Genomic DNA, 13,146 nt, shown 5'->3' with positions numbered 1-13,146 from the left:
CGATCCGATCATTTAATTGAAAATTGTGCCGAACGTGCCGTTTTTGAGAGGATTGGAATCTGGTAAAAGGATAGTGTTTTCAATTAATTTTTTTTTGTATTTTTTAAAAAAAGAATTAAGGGATAAAAAGTAACAACATCATCCAGAAATACAATGGCATTGCCAAAAGACACAAAAATATATAACCATAACCAGTGTTAGTTTTACTCATTTTTCAAATGTATTTTTTATTAACATTGTTATTAATTTATACAGTATGTAATACAAGAATATTGAATAAATTGTTAATGTTTCACATGCTCTACAAAGGTTTAAAGGTCTCAAGTGTACAAGTGTAAAAAAAAAGGAAGATATATATTTATTTTTAAATTACTCAACAGTCACTTGTTCTATAAAGGGTTAAAGATCTTAAGTGTTAAACGAAAAAAAAAGTTGATTTTTTTTTTTTCTTCTTTGTCCAGGTTTTCTCTTAACGAACAGGAGATAACAACATACAATTCAGGAACAAAAAGAAAGCAATAATCACCTAAGATATATACAATTATTAAGGATTAAGAGTAATTTAAAGTGCGTACGACAGGATAAAAAACGTCTTAAATAGCATTATTATGTGGATTAGAATCATATTTTGAGACGATTCAACTATATACAAAAAATTGGCAAAGCGCAGATGACGAGAAATTAGTCTTTTAATCTGCGGTTTAGCCATGCCTACCATTATAGGGCTCTAGCGTCCCCAACAGGAGGATGACGTCGGCAGGAGAATGGTTTCATCTGATTTAGACTTCAGCCCATTGAGGGGGAATTATTCATAATGAGGAAAATGCGAAGATGAGAGCAGCATAATTTCATTCTTTCAATCTCCCTACTCCAATATTTTTACAGGATATTCTTTTTATCGAAGTATTTTTCCCCAATAGCTAAATAAATGGCATGGTCATGACAAATAAGTCTTGTGCTAAATGGAATATGAAATAGGAAATATGCATTTATTCAGTACGAAATGGCAAAATTACTCCATAATGATCAAAACTGTCCACTTCTTGCACCTCCCGAACTATATTTTATGCCACCGGCTTTTGGAATTTCCCTGCCCGCCCCGGCTTCCGAGATGGAGGAAAGAGCGTAAACAACGGTGGGCTGGCAGAGCTCGTCGCTGGGAATAAACGACGAAAATAGCCCATTCTTGTTGGAAAAAAAACGGCCGACATCGGAGCACAGAGCTGTGCCTGGCCAAGCCGAGGAAAGCGCATTCTCAGCGGGCACGCGAAGAGGACCGGGCGAGCAAAATACAGCTCGCCGTTGTACTAGTTCCAGCGCGGGCTGGTAGTGCTCGTCGCCGGGAATGAACGCCGAAAATAGCCCATTCTAGGCCGACATAGGAGCATGGAGCTGCTCGTGGACTGCTAGGTGGGCACACAAAGAGGACCGGGGGGGGGGGGGGGGCGAAAAGCCGTCGATCGCCGGTCGCAAAATGCAAGCCACTTATTAAAATGTGTGCCATCATCCCAGTATTTGACATAAAACAAAACACGATGTTCACTCACTTCCTTGTAAGTCCAATGGTCCCACAGCTGTCAGAATTGTTTACGCCAATCTCAGGGTGAATGGAAACATTTTGAAACCCAACAAGGCTCATACGCTTCTTCCTGGTGCAGCAAAATTTTTCTCCAGCACATTTAGCTGGTGTGATTCGAAAAATAAACAAATTAATGCGTAAAATCAACTAAGTCCGCAGTTGTTCTGTATACTGTAGTATTGGATGTACACTGAAGATGACTATCCCGCTGACATTCGGAATCCTCGGCAATCCAGGAAGTCACTCATTTTAATGGCGCGGGATTCAAAAAACTGAATAAATATATCGATCGCTTCCACACACATCCAAGTGGTCCATTTCATTCAGGAGCATAAAATAGCGTGGAAAATATGAAATAAACATGCTTTTTGCTGTCATACGCACTTTAAAGCCGGCCGGCCGCGACAGATTCTGCTGGACCTTAAAAACTATATCGATCGGGTCCGATCATGTCATTTTCAAACTATCGGAATCGGCAAAAAAATATCGGCCATGCCTTTTTTTAATATATATATATATATATATATATATATATATATATATTTTTTTTTAATCAAATCGTTTTCTAATTGTATTTAAAGTTACAGACATAATATGTTACACTCATCCAGAGTCTTTAGTTTAGGCTTAAGGTAGGGTTATCAAATTTATCCCGATAACGGCGGTAATTAATTTTTTAAAAAATGTATCACGTTAAAATATTTAACGCAATTAATGCATGCACTGCACGACCCACTCACGCATTGTCGCGCTCAATATGTAATGGCGCCGTTTTACCTATATAGAGAGATAAAAGGCAGCGTAAAATGAGTAGAGTGAATTTGGGCAGCCTTTGGAGCCTTTTATTAATTAACTAAAGCCTTACAATCACTCTCCCTACGATTAGAAATATAATGGGAAGCAATGTGGGGAAGCAAGGTAGCAATTGATCTTTTTCTTAACACCCTATGTTATTTCCCAACGCAGAGAAGATATATCCATTGGTAGCATTACGCCCAGTCATGGTTCCACTTCCCATCATGCATTTGGGCATGGCTACAGTATCATTTACTGAAAGCTCAACAAATACACTAGATGGCAATATTTAGTCACAATATACAAAGTCACAAGTCTTTCTATCCGTGGATCCCTCTCACAGAAATAATGTTAATAATGTAAATGCCATCTTGAGGATTTATTGTCATAATTAAAAAATACAGTACTTATGTACTGTATGTTGAATGTATATATTCGTCCGAGTTTTATTCATTTTTTTCTTAATGCATTGCCAAAATGTATATGATCGGGAAAAATTATCGGGAATGATTGGAATTGCATAGGGAGCAAAAAAAAGCAATCGGATTGGGAAATATTGGGATCGGCAGATACTCAAACTAAAACGATCGGGAGCAAAAAAACATGATCGGGACAACCCTAACCATAATTATATATATTATATAATGATTTAAAATTAATTAAAAAAAAACATTGAAATTATGGTTTTATGATTATGAGATAAGGGGTTACTCTTGGTTTTCTGCCTTTTGTGTCAAATGAAGATAAGTCAATACCCACGCGTATTCATAAATTCAAAGCCATGCCTTCCTTCTCTTGACGCTCATTCCTGACATTTTTTCCATCCAGATGTAAGTCTTAAATGCCCCTAAAATGGCAGCAGCGCAGCTTTGAAAGGTGTTATTGTAGCTGTGAAAGTTGTTCTTGGAATCCGCCAGCACGCATGCATCACGTCCACTTGGCCTGACGTCTTCTTCATCTTTTTTGTTTTTTATGATTCCCCTGCTCGCCTCTCGTCTTCGTGTAACAGCCTAATTAGAAACCAAACTGGACCGCGGCTCTGATAACACAATGGAACTCGAATGGAATCAAGCACAATTAGGAAATGTATTAGTTCTTGTCATGTTCGTAGGAGTAATACAATAAACATGACTCTGGAATAATAGCAACCAGAAGGGGGGCGGCGCAGGGGGGGTGCTAACAACGGCGTTTCCCCTCAAAACGTCTGTACAGTGTTAACGTGTCCTGCCAATGCTGTTGAGCCATGCTTGTGCTCTGTGTAAACATTTGCACAAATGGATCCCTTTCAGCAAATCAACACAAGGGTGGAGCCTCAAATGCAAGCTTGCCTTGACGTAAAACTTCAATGAGTTCCATCTCCATGCTCGTTACTCAAATGGTATCTCAAATTTTTACAACTAACTACCATTTTGAACCCTGCGGCTTAGAGTGCGGTGTGGTAAATTTATGAATTTTTATTGGCTAATGAACTGCAAATTTTTTAGTGTTAATATCCTACAATATACTATGGACACTTGCAGTTTATAGTTTGTCTTATATATATCTAATAGTCAGGTGCGGCTCATAGTTCAAAAATGACTGTAATTTGTGATACCATTTGAGTTACGAGCATGGTTATGGAACTCATTGAAGTTGTACGTCAAGGCAAGATTTAATGCAATAGAAGTATACAGTATTTTTTATATAGTTCAGACCAGTACATTTGCTATTCTTTTTTGTTGTTGTTGTAATAAAAACAATTTGGAGGCATTTTTGCTTCCCCATCCTGAAACGAGAGCTGTCCTGACTAGTCGACGTTGTCGACATCAGCACTGACGTAAATACGTTGACGGGCACAACATACCATCGACGGGTAATGACGGGTTAAAAAAAAAAAAAAATACGTGTGGATAAAGTTGAGAATGGCGGTTGCTCGGGATGCAAACGATGGAAGCGGCATTCAGCAAAAAAAGCGGACAAAAGTGCCCAAAGCCTGGAATTATTTTAATGAAAATAAGGAGGGTGCCACTGTGTGTCGTCTTTGCAATGCTCCGCTCGCATACCACGGTAGTACGTCGGTCATGAACGAACACTTGAAGAGCCGTCACCTGGGTGTAATTTTGGAAAACGACAAGAAACAACAAGCTGGCGGATCGTAAGTCCATCTAACTTACGACTTTTTAACTTTTTTTTATTAAAGTTGCCTTTATGTGCGCCGTATCAGCTTTCATCATTAAGATTTTTTGACGTACTTCATGTGTTTATCTACTGTGCTGCTGCTCCGTAAGGCTGTGAACATCATGCCGATTGTCTTTATTAGGATCATGGAAGCTCCTGCTTGGGGAAAAAAAAGGAAAAAAAATGTAAAAATGACAGAAAACACTCAGGTGACTTCAAGTTCCCCTCTAAGAACCCCAATTTGGTTAAATTTCAAAATTGTTCTATATGCATGTGTGATACATCATTGGAAAGCTTAAAATCTCGATTTTCTGGGGGAAGAAAAAATTTGAACAGGAGGGCATTTAAAAAAAAAAAAAAATGAAATATAAACAACAAAACCCTAACTGGAAGTGAGAGCACGCGAGAGCAGAATTAAAGACGCCATGATTTTAATGAGATGTTATCGTGTACTTAGCTCTTTTCTATTCAAAAATTTCCATGTAGCATGTATCACCGAGTGTCAAGACACAGCTGTTAATGGCCACAGCCGGATTTTTTGTGGATTTTACGGGTGAAACATGGTAATATAACAAGGGTCGAGATGCAGTAATCGCAGACATCAACGAGTGGTTGAGATTTTCATTTTCATATATTTACCTTTTAAAATGTTTTTTTTTCTTTTTATGGATTGATTATTTATCATCTAAAATAATGGGCTAAATGCGACAGTAACAAAAAAAAAAAAAAAACTATTAAGCCATAGTTATGAAGTAGATATCCGTGACTTATTTAGTATTTACAGACGCTAATTTTTTCTTTGTGACGTAATGTGTTTAAAAGTTTAAAATATGCAAGTGAATAATTTTTTTGTCTTTTTTTTTTTTTTTTTTTTTACTAAATATTAGACATCAATTAATGATTCAAAGCTAAAAATGACAGACATTTCGAATAATAAATATAATTACTTCTTTTTGCGGCTAGGTTGAAACCAAAGCGCGCAACGTCTGTAAACAGGGTTTTCCAGAGTAAAACGGACAAATAAAAAATAGTTCGGAGGCTTAAAGTGTCTTTAATCTGCTATGGCAACATATAGACATATTGTTCCATCAAACACAACAGTTCTTCTGGCTTAAAATACAGCAGTTTATTTTAAAGAGGGGTGCAAGAGCAGAAACTGCTTTTTCAGCCTTGTCTGTGTTTTCCGCCACATATATATATTTTAAATATATATATATGGAAACACTCGCTTACTATAGTCCATGACTGCACTAATCTTACTTTATATTATAAAGTAATATTATGTATATGCATATAGTAGTATACTATAATATTATAACTATATCTTTGCCAGGAGCATTTGACCTCATTGTTTGTGATTTATTATTGTTATTTGTTTATTATTTAATAAAGAATTTAAGTGTTCCTAAAATGTTTTTTGTGAATTAATAAGCATCAACAAAAATTTAATCACTAAATTAGTAAAACGAACAAACAAACAAAATTATATATTATATTATTATTAGATTATTATATATTTTATTCAATTCATCGACCAATCGTAAAAAAAAAGAAAAAGTCTGACTAATCAGGGGGGCAATTAGTCGCTTGGGACAACCCTTCCTGAATCCTAGTTGTTCGCAATAATGCACAAATGTTCACATATACATATATATCTTATACAGCAGTTTTTACTACATCGCTACCTTGTAAACATACGAACTATAGAAGCTGTGAAAATTTCACCCCTCTACCCACCCAAAAAAAAGACAGCCCCCCTGCTGCCTCTTAACACCTCATGGTGGCGTGAACACCCAGATAAGCACAGCGTCTTCACACTTCAAATACACGCACACAGACACACACACAGATTGGCGCAGGGTTAAACTAAACGTCGTCGCTGAAGCATATTGCACCCCCACGAGCGAGCCCCTCTCTCTCTCCACATCCTTTATTCACAGGCGCGTAATTGGTAGTCAATTGGAGCTCCCCCTTTGCCCATTGTGGGCACATTTTGCTCTTGACAGAGTGCGGAAGATTAATGGCTACGAGCAGCCGAGGGAGCCTCGCCTCAGCGAGCATGAGCGCCCTAAATTCATTACGCCAATTTCCCCCTGTCCTGCACTCCCTTACGGCCAACACACACTCTGGAGAAAAAAAAAAAATCATAAATTGCCAGGGAGGGGTGTCGACAGTCATATGGTGGTGGTGGAGGACGAGGAACGACAGAAACAAAAGATCCACTACAATAACAATGATTTTATCACACACACCCAAAAAGAAACTGAAATGTAGTGTAGCGCCATCTACTGTAGTGAAGGCTTCCACTTTATACTTAAAAAAACGCTTTCCTGAAATAAATCCCTCCAATTAACATCATTACCTGCTATTAGCGGTGATAGACTTTTGAACTGTCGGAATGCATTGGACCTCCAACACAGTCAATGGTAGGGAATAGGTTTAAAAAAGGTTTTAAAGCAGTGTGTCCAAACTATGACCCGCGAGCCAGTTTTTAATGGCCCTCAGCAAATAATGAAAATTTAATTGAATATTGGCCTCACAAGAAGCTTGAGCTCAGCCTCTACTCTGTTCCACTGCTCCATTTCAATACTAGATGGCCCTAGTCACTGATACAGTGCCTCTTCATTTAGTTGCTAGGGTTGAGTGATTCCTCTTGTCTCTTTTTTTTATGTAGCACTACAGCAAAGAGCTGTAAGAAAACATGCTACAAATGGCAACACTAGAACTTAAAACCGTTAAAGGCCTGCAACATGAAGCAATTGTCTGAGATTCCCAAAATTTGAAAAACAAGGTATTAATGGAAACCTTTTTTTCAAATTTGTTAAGGAATTAAAAAAAAAAATCCAAATGAACATGTGTAATAATAAGTGCTCTAATATCTATAAGTGCATGTTTTGACTTTGCATCCATCCATTTTTTTTTTAGAAAGAAATTCGAAATTCTGAATTAGTCTCAAAATCAGGAAATTCTAAGTGTATCAAATGTGATACATATGCCTATAAAGGGTTAACATGTTGAAATCAGGGTTGGAAGATTTGTAGAATTTCAGTTGATGAATATGAGACCAGAGGTTATTATTGATAATCTTAAAAACTAATGAAAATGCACCAGTTTTCCCCCACCATTTCAACTCATCTACTGCCAGCACAAATGGATTGGATGTCTACTATAGTTTTAATTTAATTTTTAGTTTTTAATGGCACTGAAAGTTTTAATACAAGACAAAATGCCTTGATATTTGAAAGGAGTTTCAACCCATCCTAACGTTTATTCAGCATTACTCAATTTTCAAATAGTTGTTTGGCATTTGATTTTTCTGCTAGAGGCCCCCGGAAGAAAATGTTAGGACACCCCTAAAATTGGCCAAGAATTGCCTCCATAGCAATTTTTTTTTCACTTTTTGTTGTCGGACTCAGTCTTGAAATGCCTAAAATAGCCAGAATTCCTTTACACAGTTAACATTTGATAAAAAAGCACCTTGAACATTGGAACGTGCATAATTGTGCTGATTTATACCTGCTGTCAAAGTCCAAAAGAGCCCCCGTCGCAGCCGGCCTGCCTTTTGGGTAACGCTACACTGGGCGGGCATGACGGCCATGGCGCCGTGCCCCAAGGACTCATTTGGGAGGGGGAAGGATGGGTCTGTTTGAGGATGTTATGTGACAATGAAGCAGTCAGTCATCCTGACAGCAGATCATGGACCTGTCACCTATGCTCCACACCACATAAGCTTCTATGCATTCTCTATTGTCGTGTACATGCGTCAAAATAAAGACGCTAACAGGTTGCTCCCAAAGTTTTCCACCAGAATAATGTCTTTGTTAACTCATTGGCTGTATTTGACAGGGCTAGACATGCAATTCATTTTGACTGGGATGGGGCGAATGTTCATTTGTAATGGCTCTCAAACATGAGCATTCAAAGTCCGTTCTCCCAGTTTCAATGAATTGGACGTCTTACCATTGTCAATGGCAGGTAATGGGTTAAGCAGCACACTCTTTTGTTTACCAGAATGTTGCAATAATATAGCGTTGCTGGATTTATTTACAGAAATGTTGCACGTAAATATTCACCAAGTCTATGAGGAAGACAAGGTTTTGGCAGATTGTACACGACTGTGCATAAAAAAAAAATTTAAAAAAAAAACATTTATAGATTGCTTGTTTTTTTTCATCATCATAGTATGATTCCCTGACACATGTATCGATAATTGTTGTAGTGGCATACTGTGATATAATCCTCACCGTGAGCCTTGTATTGCAAATCGGATCACAAGGTACTCTGAGGTTTTCATCCCTAGTTTCAAGACACCTTATACCAGATGTTTTAAAAAAGCCTCAGAACAGAACCTTCTGCCTGGTTGACAGTAGGGACGGTGCATCTTTTGACCACTGTCAGATTAACTGAGTGTACTAACACTTTTGAGAATGTGTCAATCGAAGGTGATTACTAAGACTGCAAGGGAAGCTCAGCTTCCCCCAAAATGTCATAAAATAAGTAATCAAATGTATACTGTCGTGTGTGTCATTGACTAAATGTGCACTACAACACGGTCAACTTTTGTGAAGCATTAGAGCTCTTCTTATCACCGGTTACAATGCTGCTTGCTTTTCATTCATTCGTGCTGCTTCACAGTCCTTTAAACATTGTGGACGCGGTGCGTCTCCAGATTTTAGAGTACATTATTCCACTACAGCGAAACGAGACGATGTATTGGCTAAAGGTCTGTGCGTGTGGCTTGGCTGGCCCGGACGCTCTGGTGATGATTGGATAATCTGTCTTGGGCTGAATCCCTTTTTGATTGAAACCAAAATTAGCGAATCAGTGATCTTGGTGTCTCAACATCTGCGGAGGCATTTTTCAATTTTCATTCCGTTGTTCTGAGTTGAACCGGAGACTTTCTTAGTCATCCTAGCGACACTTGCTTTGTAAGAAAAATTGAGCTTCTATTTTCTGATGTTTTTTTTCTGCTTCTGTTGGGAGACTAGACATCTGGCACTCTACTTTCTTTCCCTACCGAGCAGCCACTGAGCCCCTCCACAGTTACAAAGCACTCACAGGCGGGCACACTTTGAGCTTCCCTTTTTTGAAAGACCTGCATCCGCCACTGGTGTCTATCAAATACTGGAGTTCATAACGAGACAACCTTAAGAAGGATATTCTCTCAAAAGCTTTGTGGCTGTTGGAGACAACCGGGATGTTTCGACTATAAGGCTTGGGATGGAACAGAAGGTACTAGCGCTGAAACCGCAAGTAATGGAATATCTGCTCCGAAACAATCATTTCAAATTGTTTTAACAGAGCCTTTTCATAGCCAATAAAGACATCACATTCACACAAAATTTTATATTCCGACTGATTGCCGTTACACTTTTAATGTCGCGCACCCCCTGGAGAGCGCACACACCAGTCTGAGAATCCCAGAAGTACGGAAAAACTTCAGGGGGTTCAGAGGGCACTTCCAGGCAAGCTCGTAAATCAGCGACGGGCAGATAGATTCATCTAGTGGTGTAATGTCGACAGGGTGCGCAGGTTCAATTCCAAATTTTCACAGCTCCTTGAAGGAAGACGGTGCAAATGTTTTGCATTAATGTCTCTCTGCCTCAGGGTCGGCGAGGGGATGTCGAGGGGGGCGCGGTCAGGTGAAGGCCAGGTTTATAGAAGTGAGTAACAGCGAGCCTTCATAAAGATGTCACAAGAAGACACAAAGTCTCAATTCGGGGGTGCTGCCAGCCAGATGTGGAGGCGCAAAGCAGCAACTGGATCGTAACGAGCCCCCCGACACCCCTGAGCTAAAACGCGGAACCGCCGCGCCCCCATTTGAAGCGGTCGCCAGGAGGCGTTCGGCCATCCTTAACGACCGGCAATTTATGACTGCCGAGGAGCGAGAGGTCGACATTAGCGCCGCTCGGACGTCTTTGTCAGAGAGCTTCGTCTCTCGGTGCCTCCCCCTCACACTCGAGTTTTATTCGTCCCGCTCTCCTCTTTCGCCACACCTGTTTGACACCTTGACTCCTTTTACGACCTTTGTCGAGCCGCCGTTAAGTATTCCTGATGACGGCCGCCTGCCGAGACATGCAGCTGGACTCCGCTATGGGACCAAGGCTCTCCTTTTGCACTTTTGTTCCTAGAAAAACTAAACTGGTTTAGAGTTCATGGTTTCAACGTAAAATATTATTTTGAGGGTTTAATTGGGCTTAATGTCCAGTATGATTAGTAAACACTAAAGACAATTTCATGTCATTTTTTTAAATGTTGACATAATCGTGTGATCCGTATCCCTTGGCGGTCATTAGGGTCGGTCAATGGGCCCAATGTACGATACAAAACCGCATTCATTTTCGTACACTTAGCAGTGGTCATTTTATCTAGTGTTTGACCGACGGAAAATTTCTTGTCAATGCAGCAGCACTTATTTAACCTTTAATGAATGTAATTTAGGCTTTACAAATATTGTGGTGATCATTCTAAGTTTATTATTAACTAAAACAGTATGAATTTCTGTAAACAATTGAGACAATACTTATTGTCATTAAACCAAACATTGATGTTTTTCTTAAAACATTTCTGACAATTTCCAGTCAATGATGCAATCTTTGCATTTATTTACTGAAACTGTCTTCTCTCTTTACAAGAATTTTGAAAATAATTTTGAGTAGTAATACATTGAAGACAAATTTTAGTCTTCAATGAATTAATACATTTGTCTTTGTAAACACAAGGCAGTTAGAACCCAATAGTGTTGTAGGGAGTGACAATCTTAACTGAAGCTATTGTACATTGTTTTTTTTTTTAAACATTAAAAATAATTTCATTATATACTTGTATGACATATCCAAATATTTGTGTGACTCAAAGCATACAGTATATTCCTCTCAAAAGTTTTGTTCCGACTATCTTATTGCTAGCATTCTTTCGTGCATGGTGCTCTAAGTTGCCCAGTAACTGTTGTATAACATTTTGTTTTCGTCATTGAGCTTAATTGAAGACGCGGGTTAGCAACAATTTTTATTTCTATTTTTATTTTAATTCTAATTTATACAAGCTTGATTATTGTTACACTCATGGCATCACAATGTTTTTATCACTACTACAGGAAGAAAAGCATGGTAAGGCAGGTTAAGTGAAAGTGTTGTTTGACCCACTGGTGCCTCGGAACAGCATTAGATGGCCTGGTGAAATGTATTATTTATAAAACAAATGCTGAAATATAATCCCCTAAACAACATGTGGACTCTAAAAGGGATTCTTTTGCTCTCCAATTAGATGACTTTGTGTTTCTCTTGAAATAAAATGCTGAAACTGTACATTTCTTTTTACTTTTTACATAGGAAGTATTTATTGCGGCAAAGGAAATTGATCATTAACTGAGATGGACGTGGGCCACCCTTTCAGGGCCCGTGTTGGACTACAAGCATAGATGGGTTTTTTTAAAATATTTTTTTGAGTGTGGTTATTTCAGCATAACAGCACGTTCACACTTGGCTACGAAAGTGCACGCCACTTCCTATAAGCGCCCCCGCTGCTACATCTGTGTCCACTTTGTAGATGGCGCACAAAAAGACCGCCGTTTCTGTTTTCTTTGCTAATGAATTGTATCGGTGGAACGAAATTACACACAGATTGGAAATTATGAGCAATTTATGATGCTCTGGAAGTAGAAAAATGCATCTGTGGGTTCATATTCGGGATTTACTGCCAAGAGTATGTGCTAATACAAACAGCGAAGTTTGACTTGACATGATTGTGCTTAGCCACCAACAAAAAAAGAGTGAAAAGAGAAATAATTGATTCAATAATAGTACAAAAATCTGTGTGTATATAGACTTATATATATTGGAGCAATATTAATCATCACACAAAAGAATACATTATTATTCAGTCTTCATACAAAATACAAAGCCTTTGTAGTATAGTCAAATTTTGGAAAATGGTAAGATTCCTGCCATTATTTTTACTGTAAATATATAAAAGTACCAAATTTTAAAATAATGCACTTCACTAATAAAAAAAAAATAATCTTAATGTACGGTGCATCATTGGTACTAGAAATGGCAACAATAAAAGTGATACAATTCTGTGTAAAACAGTATGCAATTGATAATGAAATATAAAATATTATAAATATCAACATGTACTGTACTTCAATTACTGTAAGTTACATTTATTTTCACTTATAATTTTTTTTTCTTTAATCTTTCATAAAGCTTGACAAAGCAGTACCATTACTGACTAAACTACAAATGTATGATAATAATGATATTATTGGATGGTCCTTTTCTGGCTTTATTATTTTTTATTGATAATAATTAGGGCTGCAACTATCGATTATTTTAGTAGTCGATTAATCGATGAACTAATTAGTTCGAATAATTGAGTAATCAGATAAGGAACATAAAAAATTTAAATACCTGAGCTGAACCTCAAACGGTATAAAAATGTAAATTAGGATCTATGTACAGTACAACTAAAGAACAATTGGCTTACATAGCAATAGTCCGCTAGCTTAAAAACTGTAAAATAACTTTTTTGTACAATGTTCTTGACAAATGGTTCACACACATATTCCCACAAAAAACGGCTAAATATACCTATAAACTAAATTACAAAATCAT

Source organism: Corythoichthys intestinalis, chromosome 11 (assembly GCF_030265065.1).
Source record: "Corythoichthys intestinalis isolate RoL2023-P3 chromosome 11, ASM3026506v1, whole genome shotgun sequence".
NCBI classification, from domain to species: Eukaryota; Metazoa; Chordata; class Actinopteri; order Syngnathiformes; family Syngnathidae; genus Corythoichthys; species Corythoichthys intestinalis.
Note: the sequence above shows the minus strand (reverse complement) of the source record.